Genomic DNA, 12,083 nt, shown 5'->3' with positions numbered 1-12,083 from the left:
CACTGTTATATATTCGCGACACTCTCGTGGAATGTCTACTTTGTGGCTTGTTCCTCTATCTGACTGCAGTCCCACCCAGCCGAGGATGGTTCTGCCCGTGGTGGTTCTGCTTAATCTTTCTAGTTGCGCCATGCGCACAGCCTCCGCTAGTTCCGTCCAGTTGTTGTGCACCCCCATTTCGAGGAGGCGTTCAGTCGAGGTCGAGATGGGTAGTCCCAGAGCCCTCTTCGCGCATCGTCTGATGAGTGCGTCTATTCTCTGCCTTTCGTCTGATCTAATGTTTAGGAATGGTGTGGCGTAACATATGCGGCTAGTGATGTAAGCCTGCATTAGTTTCAGGAGGCTTCGTTCCTTAAGGCCCCGACCCTTTAGTGCGATTCTCCTGAACAGACCCGTGACTTGCGTGGCGTACGCGTTCAGTTTCTTTACCGTTGTATCGTTGTACCCATCTGCTTGTAGAAACAGCCCCAAGATCCTAATTTGTTCGACTTTTGGCACTATTTGGCCGTCTACTGTTACGCTGATGTTTATCTGGCGTTTACACCTGAGCGCCTTCGGGTTGTATACAAAACAGTTCCGATTTTTGTGGAGAGCACGAGAGGCCCCTTTCGGCCGCGTAGGACACGACGGTGTCCGCCGCCGCTTGCAAGCGCTCCTCGATGCTCGCGTCACTCCCCTGGGTAGCCCACAGGTTGACGTCGTCCGCGTACATACTGAATTTCAAGTTTTCCACTTTCCTCAGTTCTGCCGGGAGGTTTCGCATGGCAACATTAAAGAGGAACGGGGACAGCACCGAACCCTGTGGCGTACCCCTGCTTCCTAGTTTGACGGTGGAGGATTCAATGTCCTGAAACTTTATCTTTATCGTTCTACCCGACAGGAAGTCTTTTACGTAGTCGTACGTTTTCTTTCCGACCCCCAATTCTTGGAGACCAGAAAGAATTGCCGCGTGTTTTACGTTATCGAACGCCTTTGTCAGGTCTAGACCTAGTAGTACCCTCGCGTCCCTGGTTTCGCTTTCTATGATATCGTGTCTCAAGCGGAGCATTACGTCCTGTGTGCACAGGCCGGGCCGGAACCCAACCATTTCGTGTGGCCACAGGTCGTTAAGCTCCATGAAACGCGTTAGTCGCGTTTGGACTACCCGCTCCATCAATTTCCCTATACAGGATGTTAGAGAGATTGGTCGTAAGTTCTCTAGTTTAGGGGGTTTGCCTGGCTTCGGTATCAAAATTACGTTTGCCGTCTTCCACTGTTGTGGGAGGCGGCCTCTGTCCCATACGATTCTCATGTACTTGGTGAGCGCGCGGATGGAATTATCGTCCAAATTTCGGAGAACCTTGTTTGTGATTCCGTCTGGGCCGGGAGCCGATTTTGTTTTTAGGCCTAATATTTCGGCGCGAACCTCCGCCTCCGTGATCGGCGCGTCTAGGGCCTCGTTTAAGGGTCCTTCGTAATCCGGCAGGGGTAAGGTTTGCGTGTCGCCTACGTACATGTTAATTAGTTTCGCCATGAGTTCCCCGTCCGTGCCCTCGAACGCGTGTCTGGCTTTCGTCAGTCTTATGCCCGATTGAGTTTTCGAATTGTCAGGATCAAGTAGGTGTCTGAGTAGGCTCCACGTATTAGCAAGGCTCATGTTCCCTTCCATCTCGTCACACCTACTACACCAGTTTTGTTCGCAAAGTTTTACTGCGTAATCTTCAATCTCTTTGTTATATCTTGCTATCCTTCGCCTAAGGTTCCTGTTCCATCTTTGCGACCGGAGACGCCTCTCCATGCCGCATTTTGCTTCCCACATATGAAGGAGTTTGCTGTCAACCGTCACCGGCGCATCGTCCTCCCGTAGGGTCGTGGTTGCTTTCTCTACTTGTTTCTTAAGCGTCTCTGCCCATTGCTCTATGTTTTGGATTTCATCTCCCGATTCGCAGTTTTCTCTGATTTGCCTAAACCTGTCCCAATCGGTGATTTTGGGTTTTTTGAGGCGACGCGTTTTGACGCCCTTGCTGAGGGTGAGAGCCAGAACAAAGTGGTCGCTGCCAAAATTTTGAGCTGTGTTTTTCCAGACTGCGTCTCCCGTGTTTTTTCCTAAGGTAAGGTCCGGGGTGGTGTCTGCACAGACGCTGTTTCCCATCCTGGACGGACAGCTAGGGTCCGTCAGCAGGGTGAGGCCGAGCTCATGTATGTCCTCCCACAGTTGCCTACCCTTGGGGTCGTGTCTATTGTAGCCCCATTCTTGGTGGGCGGCATTGAAGTCTCCTAGAATTATAAGAGTATTGCTTCCTGCTGTTTTGATCGCTTTGCGGAAGAGGGCGCGGAAACGTACCTTTCTCTGCTGGGGGGTGCTGTACAGATTTAAGATGAAGAGACTAGCCTCTTCCTTGCGACCAGTGATAATTTCTATTAATACAGCTTCGATGTCTCGTGAGTTGACCTCATGCTCGACTACCGCTATGTGTCTTTTAACTAGCGTGGAGACGCGGGATTTTTCTCCCCGATTACCGTGGAACGCCTGATATCCCGATAATTTTGGTAGACCTTTTCCTGTTTCCTGAAGGGCTATAGCTAAAGGTTTTTCTGCGCTCTGCTCTAAGTGCTGTTGCAAGAGCGCTCGCTTTCGTTGGAAGCCGCGGCAGTTCCACTGCCACACCAGAGAGTCTTCATTTTTACTGCGCCTGTCCATTTTGTTGAATTGGGGTCACAGTCTTTTCTAATGTAGTTAGCCTCTCGGTGAAGGCGTTCTGCATCGCGGTGAATTGCGTCTGCATTTGATTTACCGCACCCATTAATTGGGTGAGGAGGGTCTCGATTCTTTCAAATCTTGCTTCGTATTTAGCGTCCAGTCTCCTTTCTAATGCCACCAGCGGATCCGTCTCGTTCCCTTTACGTTTTTGCGGGGGTGGCCTGATTGTTTCAGTAATCATTTTCTCCTCTTCCTTATCCTTCTGCTCAGGGCGCGCGACTACGACCTTTGTAGGCGGGGAAGAGGGCATCTGTTTCTGTACCTGTTTTTGGGGTACCAGTTGGTTCCTCGGTGGAGGAGGGGGGGTACTCTTTTCCATTCTTAAATTTTGAATCTCTGTAGTGAGCATGCTGAGCATGCTCTTGAGCTCTCGATTCTCTTTTTCTAGTTTTTTAGTTCTCTCGTCTGCCTCCCTATTTACCTGGGAACTGCTAACCGTGAAGCTTACCGTTTTTCGATCTTCGCTCGGACTGCGTCTGCGTGCAGGTGGTCCCCACGACGTCTTGGGGTCCCGTGTAAAGCACCCGGAGCTGCTGGCAGTGGATGAGTCGGCCAAGGTCCTCGAACTGGAGCGGCTTCGTCCAGAGCTGGAACGGTCCCTGGTACCGGAGCTCGAGCGGCGTCGCGTAGAGTTGGCGGTGGCTCCTTCCTCCAGCCTTGGGAAGTCCCCCTCTTTGGCTGTGAAGTGGTGGCAGTCCTTGCTGTTTGATCTCGATCTCCTTCTTAGTAGCCGGGGGTCCTCTTCACCATTTCTGGTTCTTGAGCGTCCCGCTCGCTCGCAGTTTTGCGTTGCATCAGCCAGTTGTTCCTGCTGACCCAGTTTTTTCTCCCAACGTCTTTTTTTGGTGATGTATGGGGTTCTATATATCTCCCGGCATCGCTTATCGCCGAGGAGGTGATTCTTTCCGCATAGCTGGCACCTGGGTTCGCACAGATGACCTTCTTTCGGGTTTTCCATGCCGCATCCGCGGCACTTTTTATTCGTCGGATCCGGACAGACGTCGTCTCGGTGTCCCATGCGCCCGCACGCGTGGCAAACTTCATATTTCTTCTTGTACAAGACGCATCTTTGCGCGAAAGGAGATAGGTACACCCAGCGCGGAACCTTCTGATCTTCGAAGAGGATTAGTATTGTTTTGGAGGTTGCTCCCAGTCTGCGAACACCGAGCACTGAAGGGTTCTCCTTTCTCCTGCGTATTCGCTCCAATAGCTCTTCGTTGGAATAGCGTAGGGGGACGTCGTGCACGACTCCCTTGCCACAATCTTCAGGCATAGCGGGATAGGCCTTTACTTCTATATTCTCGCTGCCGCAAAGAACTGCGCGCAAAGCCGCGTACCTTCTTCCACGCTCTTCGCTAGTAGTGGCGATTAGTATGGACTGTTGCTTTATATTTGCCGAGAAGATGTCGTTCTCGGCGTCCCTGAGCTCGATGCCGGCGGCGCGGGCGATCGATTCAGCCAGTTCAATCATTCCACCTTCTATTAGACGGCTGACTCCGCCCCGGGGGCGTATTATTATTTTTTCGGCGTCCTTCGGTATCTGCACGGACTGCTTCTCTACCGATTTTGCCGCTAGCTTTCTTCCGATGGCGGCCTTGTGACCTGTAGTCCGCCGCTCTTCATCTTTGGTCGCGGTTCGCGTTTCCTCTTCGAGGGGCACTACGCGGCCTTTCTTTTTCGTAATAAACCAAGTACCCTTAGTTAGCTCCGCGGGGTCGATAGTCTCTCCCTCCACCAGCTCCATTGCGTTGCTCATGCTCTTCTGTGGCTCCCGCCGCCGAGAGCGTCTTTCTTCTGCTAGGCCTATGGGTAGGCCTAGCGGTCCCGCGTGGGCCACCGAAAAATAGGCAAATTAGTGTGCCTACCTCCGAACTTGCGGTCTCCTCGGACTCCACTTCACGTGTGTAGTCGAATCCAGCGGTATAATGCACGCCGTAGGTCGAAACTTGGACTTGAACGGCTGCGTTCGACGGAGCTCATCGAACGCGCGGCCGCTCACTCTGGTATGACGTCAATAGTCACGTGGTGTGAAGCGTAACTACAGGACCACGCTACGCTGAAGAGCCGACTTGAGGGCCATTTCTTTAACCTACACCCGCTACACGTGTGCAGCACAATTCTATTGTAGGTATAGGAGATTTTCTACACTGGTGTAGCTGGTGTAGGTTAAACAAATGGCCCTTTGGTGGTAGCCCCGCTCTCGTGCTGATATGACGTCAGTAGTGACGTGGCGTAACTACCGGACCATGCTACGCTGAAGGCTCGAAACCTGGCGTAGTATTGCTTTCGCAATAAAATAAATTATTAAACCGTTTCGCCACCGGGAATTTCGATCCCCCATCCCTTGTATCCCCAGACAGCTTGGAGCCCAGCGCTTTACCAACTACGCCACGCCCCGGATCGTAAAATATTCTTTATAATTCCCCTTGTCTGAAGGGTGGCTAGTCATGGCCCTGATGGGGCTGGGATGGTAGGTCACCGTCGCTTGCGGCGGGGGCTAGCCTGCCATCAGTTTTGATCTATTGTATACCGTCATTGCACCCGCCACCGCTTCGGTGGTGTACAACGGCTGTTGCGGCGCGCGTCTTTCTCTCCCGCTTATTTTTTCTTCTCAATTTTCTCTTCTGTCCGCACGAGGCAGCGGAAGAAAAAAAAAACAGAGGAAAGAAAAAGAAGAGGGAGAGAAAGACGCTCGCCGCAACAGCCGTTGTCCACCACCAAAGCGGTGGCGGGTGTAATGACGGTCTACAATTTTCTCCTGTCCGCACGAGGCAGCGAAGGAGGAGGACGAGGAGGTGGTGAAGGGTGGCAGTTCCTGGCCCTACAAGGCTGGAACGGTAGGTGAACGCCGCTCGCGGCGGGGGCTAGCCAGCCACCGAATTTTTATATGTTGTAGGCCGTCATTGCACCCGCCACAGCTTAGGTGGTGGTAGACGATGCCTGTTGATACGGCGCGCATCTTTCTCTCCCTCTTCTTTTTCTTTCTTTGTTTTCTATTCTGTCCGCACGAGGCAGCGGAGGTGGCTCAGCTACATAGCCAGTAGCAGGCCCTTGCATTTTCTCTTCCTTCTTCCTACAGCCACAACAACAGGCAGCGGAGGTGGCACCGCCGAGGTGGTGCAGTGGTAAGACGCCCGACCACTGTGCCGGAGTACCCGGGTTCGAACCCGACCTCGGCGGCTGCGTTTCGATGGAGGCGAAACGAGGAGGCGTCCGTGTGCGGTGCGATGTCAGCGCACGTTAAAGATCCCCAGGTGGTCGAAATTACTCCGTAGCCCTCCACTACGGCTCCGCTTTCTCTTTCCACTTTCACTCCCACCTTCCTCCCTTCCCTTAAGGCGCGGTTGAGGTGTCCACAGAAAACAAGTGAGCCAGTTACCGCGCCTTTCCCTTCCTATAAATCAATCAGTGGCAGCGGAGATGGCTCAGCTACAGAGCCAGTAGCAGGCCCGTGCATTTTCTTTTCCTGCTTCCTACAGCCACAACAACCGTGAGGATGATAGTAAGATTCCGCGAGTGACAGATACTGCGCCTTTCCTTTTCTGTAAACGAATTATAGGCGGCTGCGTTTCGATGGAGGCGAAACGAAGTGGCGTCCGTGTGCTGTGCGATGTCAGCGCACGTTAAAGATCCCCAGGTGGTCGAAATTACTCCGTAGCCCTCCACTACGGCTCCCCTTTCTCTCTATCCACTTTCACTCCCACCTTCATCCCTTCCCTTACGGCGCGGTTCAGGTGTCCACAGAGCAAGTGTGACAGATACTGCGCCTTTCCCTTCCTATGAACCAACCAACCAACCAACCAAGCGCCGGTGAACTTTGATGCGTTCAATGAAATGCTGATTGTGTTCGACAAGAAGCGTGCGATGTATCATCACGACAGGTTATGACGTCGCCAGGCGATTCATGCATGTACGAAGCTGACCCCGCCAGACGTCCGTTCCAGGCGTCCGTGCGGCGCCTTTCATTTTCCGCTTCCTCGAACGCCGCTTCACACAGCAGCAACAGAAGCAGACCAGCGCCATCTAGATGTCGCTGAGAAACCGAAGTGTCTAGGAGGCGTTAGTTCAGCAGGAATGAGCGGAATTTTAAATTTATTTAAAGGAAGGAAGGAAGGAAGGAAGGAAGGAAGGAAGGAAGGAAGGAAGGAAGGAAGGAAGGAAGGAAGGAAGGAAGGAAGGAAGGAAGGAAGGAAGGAAGGAAGGAAGGAAGGAAGGAAGGAAGGAAGGAAGGAAGGAAGGAAGGAAGGAAGGAAGGAAGGAAGGAAGGAAGGAAGGAAGGAAGGAAGGAAGGAAGGAAGGAAGGAAGGAAGGAAGGAAGGAAGGAAGGAAGGAAGGAAGGAAGGAAGGAAGGAAGGAAGGAAGGAAGGAAGGAAGGAAGGAAGGAAGGAAGGAAGGAAGGAAGGAAGGAAGGAAGGAAGGAAGGAAGGAAGGAAGGAAGGAAGGAAGGAAGGAAGGAAGGAAGGAAGGAAGGAAGGAAGGAAGGAAGGAAGGAAGGAAGGAAGGAAGGAAGGAAGGAAGGAAGGAAGGAAGGAAGGAAGGAAGGAAGGAAGGAAGGAAGGAAGGAAGGAAGGAAGGAATTGGAAGGAAGGAAGGAAGGAAGGAAGGAAGGAAGGAAGGAAGGAAGGAAGGAAGGAAGGAAGGAAGGAAGGAAGGAAGGAAGGAAGGAGTGAATGAAAAGTGGGCGATAAAGATGCCGTAGTTGAGGGCTGCGATCCATCGCGCTATAATGGCTTTCGCCTCATCGCACTCTAGTTGTCACGAAACCCCATAGTGCACTGCCATACCAATATACAGGCGAGAACGGGGTTGCTTCGTTACGCGGTAAACCACAGGTATAAAAAAACATTCTAGGGAAAACTTTGGACTCAGCTACGGAGTAAGAGTCCAAAGTTTCCTTAGAATTGTTTTGATACCTGTGGTTTACCGCGTCACGAAGCAACCCCGTTCTCGCCTGTATATTGGTATGGCAGTGCACTGTGTGGTTTTGTGACTATGTAATGAGAGAGAGAAAAAAAACCTTTATTTAGCCAGATAGTTATATTGGGCCGAGTTACATTGCCCTACTAGATGGCCAGCAGGTCTAGCCTGTTGGCGACCTCATAGGCGGGCTTGAGGATACGGTCGCGCAATGCAGACCCGCGCACGGGTCCGAGCTGCGCAGCAGGGTCTCCCAATCATCTGGATGCAGGGTTTAATTCTGGAGGAGGGAGGTAGTGAAGGGTGGCAGTTCCTTGCCCTACGGGGCTGGGGCAGTAGTTCAATGCCGCTGTCGGCGGGGGCTAGCCAGCCACCGAATTTTATCTGTTGTAGGCAGTCATTGCAACCGCCACCGCTTCGGTGGTGGACGACGGCTGTTGTTGCGGCGCGCGTCTTTCTCCATCTGTTTCTTTCTTCTCTATTTTTTTCTTCTGTCCGCACGAGGCAGCGGAGGTGGCTCAGGCTCGAGCATTTTCTTTTCCTTCTTCCTACAGCCACAACAACAACAGAAGAAAAAATAGAGAAGAAAGAAAAAATTACCGACGATTACGTTACTTCCTAATGCGAAATTTGAGCGCAGCAAATAAGCTGTTCCACCTTTTCGATAGATTGAGGCAAAGAAATCGAGCAACACATGTATGCGCTATCACAGAATTTTTTTTTTTTTTTCACACGTATTCCTTTAACAAAGACTCCCTTCTCGGCGGCGGCGATGAGCTTCTGCTTCAGCCTCGCTTACACCTGGTTGCTCTCGACGGTGGCGATGAGCCTCCGCTTTGGCGGTGCGAACGGCAGGGTCTTCTCGACGGCGGCGATGAGCTTCTGCTTCAGCCTCGCTTACTGCTCTGGATTCTGGCGGCGACGGCGCTGGGCCTCTGCTCTGGCAGCTCGTTTAGCAGCAGCAGCAGCAGACGGAGGACTTCCACCGGTCGTCTCGCTCATGGCTCAGAAAGAACTGGTAGATAATTTCGCAGTGGCGAACGGCAGCGGCAATTTCGGCTCGGGCGGTGCACGTATACAGATCCACCGCCACCGATCTGGCTCTGATTGCCACCGCACAGGGGTTGCATTGGAGGAGGAGCGAAGAAAGGAATTAAGTTCGAGCCGGCGCTTTGACAACCGGAGACTCGCAGGAAGAGGGGGGAGGGGGGCGGCGTGTACACCCAGCGGCAAACGATGGGGGCAGAAGCGCGCGCAGCAAGCGGACAACGCGATAAAGGGAGGAGGGAAGAGATAGCAGCGACTGACATGCTGCTGACGCCGATAGTGAGTCAACCCCAGCTGCGGAGTTGGTTTCAGGGACAACGCCGCCGATGCCGACGCAAACAATATGATACCCTCGCTTCCGCAGCGCCAAGAACCAGGTCTAGCCGTGGGAAGGTGGTCACATATTCGTCGACGTGCCGGGGCCTACGTGAAATAACCGGCGTGTCGGCAACTGAAGAGCACCCTATCCGCCACACAGGAACAGGGGGGGGGGGGGGGACCCTCCCCTCCTCTTTCTGCATGGCGGCGACGGTGTTCTATGCAGTCACGTTATCTTGACTCTCTAGCGGCGTCAGCGGCATCCAGCGGTATCAGTCGGTCGCTGCTAGCGCTGGAGGGATGAAAGGGGGCGGAGCTGGTTACGAGGCCGACGACGACGCCGACGCCGACGCGAAACCCAGGAACGGACGCCAAAGAGCTGCGCTCTAAAAAAGAAGATGGGGAGAAAGACGCGCGCCGCAACAGCCGTCGTCCATCACCGAAGTAGTGGCGGGTGCAATGACGGCCTACAACAGATAAAAATCGGTGGCAGGCTAACCACCGTCGCAAGCGGCGGTGACCTACCTGTCCCAGCCCCATCATGGCCAGAATCAGCCACCCTTCACCCTCCCACGCTGATATCGGGGAGGCGACGGAGGGTGGCTGCTCCTGGCCCTGATGAGGCTGGGACAGGTAGGTCACAGCAGCTTGCGGCGGGGGCTAGCCTGCCACCGAATTATCTGTTGTAGGCCGTCGTTGCACCCGCCACCGTTTCGGTGGTGGACGACGGCTGTTTCAGCACGCATCTTTCTCTCCCTCTTCTTTTTCTTTCTTCTCTATTTTCTCTTCTGTCCGCACGAGGCAGCGGAGGTGCCCCGCCGGGGTGGTGCAGTGGTAAGACGCCCGACTACTGTGCCGGAGTACCCGGGTTCGAACCCAACCTCGGCGGCTGCGTTTCGATGGAGGCGAAACGAAGATGCGTCCGTGTGCTGTGCGATGTCAGCGCACGTTAAAGATCCCCAGGTGGTCGAAATTACTCCGTAGCCCTCCACTACGGCTCCTCTTTCTCTCTTTCCACTTTCACTCCCACCTTCCTCCCTTCCCTTACGGCGCAGTTGCGGTGTCCACAAAAACAAGTGAGACAGTTACAGCGCCTTTCCCTTCCTATAAATAAATCAGGCAGCGGAGGTGCTCAGCAACAGAGCCAGTAGCAGGCCCGTGCATTTTGTTTTCCTTCTTCCTGCAGCCATAACAACAACGTGCGCTGACATCGCACAGCAAACGAAGTGGCGTCCGTGTGCTGTGCGATGTCAGCGCACGTTAAGCGTCTTCCTGATTTTTGTTCGTGCCAGTAGCAGCTGAAAATCACGCACATATCCTTGACAACTTACCTGCCACTTACAGATTCCTGCGCAGCCCAAGCGACACGGCGAGTCATGGCGGGAAAGTTTTCCGGGACAGTGGGGAGGATGTTGCGCTCGTAGGTCTACCTGGATCAGAAATAATCAAATGGCGGCACCGGTAATCGTCACAACAACGCTATCTCTTATAGCTAGAAAAATGGCGCCGCATTCCCTCCATCGCACTCATTCCAATATTGCAGTCACTAATATTCAATGCGGCGGCCACTTTTCGATGCAAGCAAAAATCAAGCCCTCCTGTGTTGTTTGCTTAAGTCCTAAGCGAGCAAGAGGAATTTCCAAATCTTCTCTGAGGAGCATACCTCCGGCAGTAGAGGATATAATGATCTATGGTTTCCACGTAATCGAATGACGCACAAGGATTAATCCTTGTGCATCATTCGTCATGGTTGCAATGAGAACTCAACAGGAACTCAATGGGAACCAACTGGGAATTGTTCCATAAACCAGTAAGACCAGTTACGATTTTCACCAGGGATATTCGACGGCGTGAATCCAGAGCGACATAAATAAAGATTGAAGTAAGGAATCCTACAAGCCAAGGCTGTCATGGAAACATCGCATTTCCTCGAGCTATACTGTACCGGATACTCCAATGGAAATTTAAATGCTCAAAATCTGCGTCCGCAAGGAGTGGCTCATAGATCAAGGAGCGCAGCATTCAAAACGTGATATATTTAGCAAAATAATGTTATGTACAACATTGGCAACATACCCATCGAGAGTTAAATTCTCTAAGAAATCGGCCATTATATTGGAAGTAATGCCGAAGTGCCCCTGAACCCACTGAAAGCGCACTTCCTGTAAATGCAAGGGAAGGAAAAACATAAGGGTTTAATTTAAAAGACGCGTCTTCGGGCTTTCCAGCGCTGCTAAAATTTACAGGCAGTCAGAGAGCATAATTACGTGAGTAATATTACAGAGAACGTTTTAAAGAGCCAAACTAAAACTCCAATCGAGTGTCTGGAAATAATTACATAGTGCTGCTTTTCACCGCGTTTGTATTCATCTGTGAAAATAGCTATGTGTCGTGAATACTCTAATAGGTAATATTCCAAGAGACCATTTATAACAGCAATTGTCAGGTACTTTCCATTAGATGGTAACGACTGCTCAAAATACAGTGCAGAAGTTACTTGAACAATACTAACACGTTGTGCTGACCAAAGCGAAACTGGAATTTTGGATAGCAAGATCTGAGAATATATACACATTGCGGTTGCTTATAGTGCTGCCAATGGTTATCAAGAAACATACCCAAGAGGGGGGATTGACCAGCGTTCAGTGAGAACAGCCAAAAATGCTGAACATTCTGGATTGGTTTAATAAATCAGTGATGTACTAAAAAAAAGAAAGCATAAGATTCAAGATCGTAGATTTTAATAAAAGCAGAAAACACTGAGCGAAGTTTATTTAAGTCTATGAATTCGCTTCGCTGCAGCCCATATCTTCTTGGCCTCTTGCAACATGGCACATAACTGCATGGGGGGACTGATATCAGAGTGCGAGTCTCGTGATTCTTATTCGTCTTCTCGCCTCTGTACACATGACACACACCCTCAGTGAGAGATTGGTCAGGGTTAAGTGCAGGTACAAGAAATGAATACATTATTTGGACTCCGGCTGCATAATATATAAACAGTGAATGAATTAGTAATCAGTGTTGGTGAAAAATTATTTGGAAAACATTTTATGTTGAT

This window comes from Amblyomma maculatum, chromosome 5, assembly GCF_055883805.1.
Source record: "Amblyomma maculatum isolate TAMU_Amacu chromosome 5, ASM5588380v1, whole genome shotgun sequence".
Lineage (NCBI taxonomy): Eukaryota > Metazoa > Arthropoda > Arachnida > Ixodida > Ixodidae > Amblyomma > Amblyomma maculatum.
The sequence above is the reverse complement of the archived record's forward strand: the minus strand, read 5'-3'. Positions refer to the sequence as shown.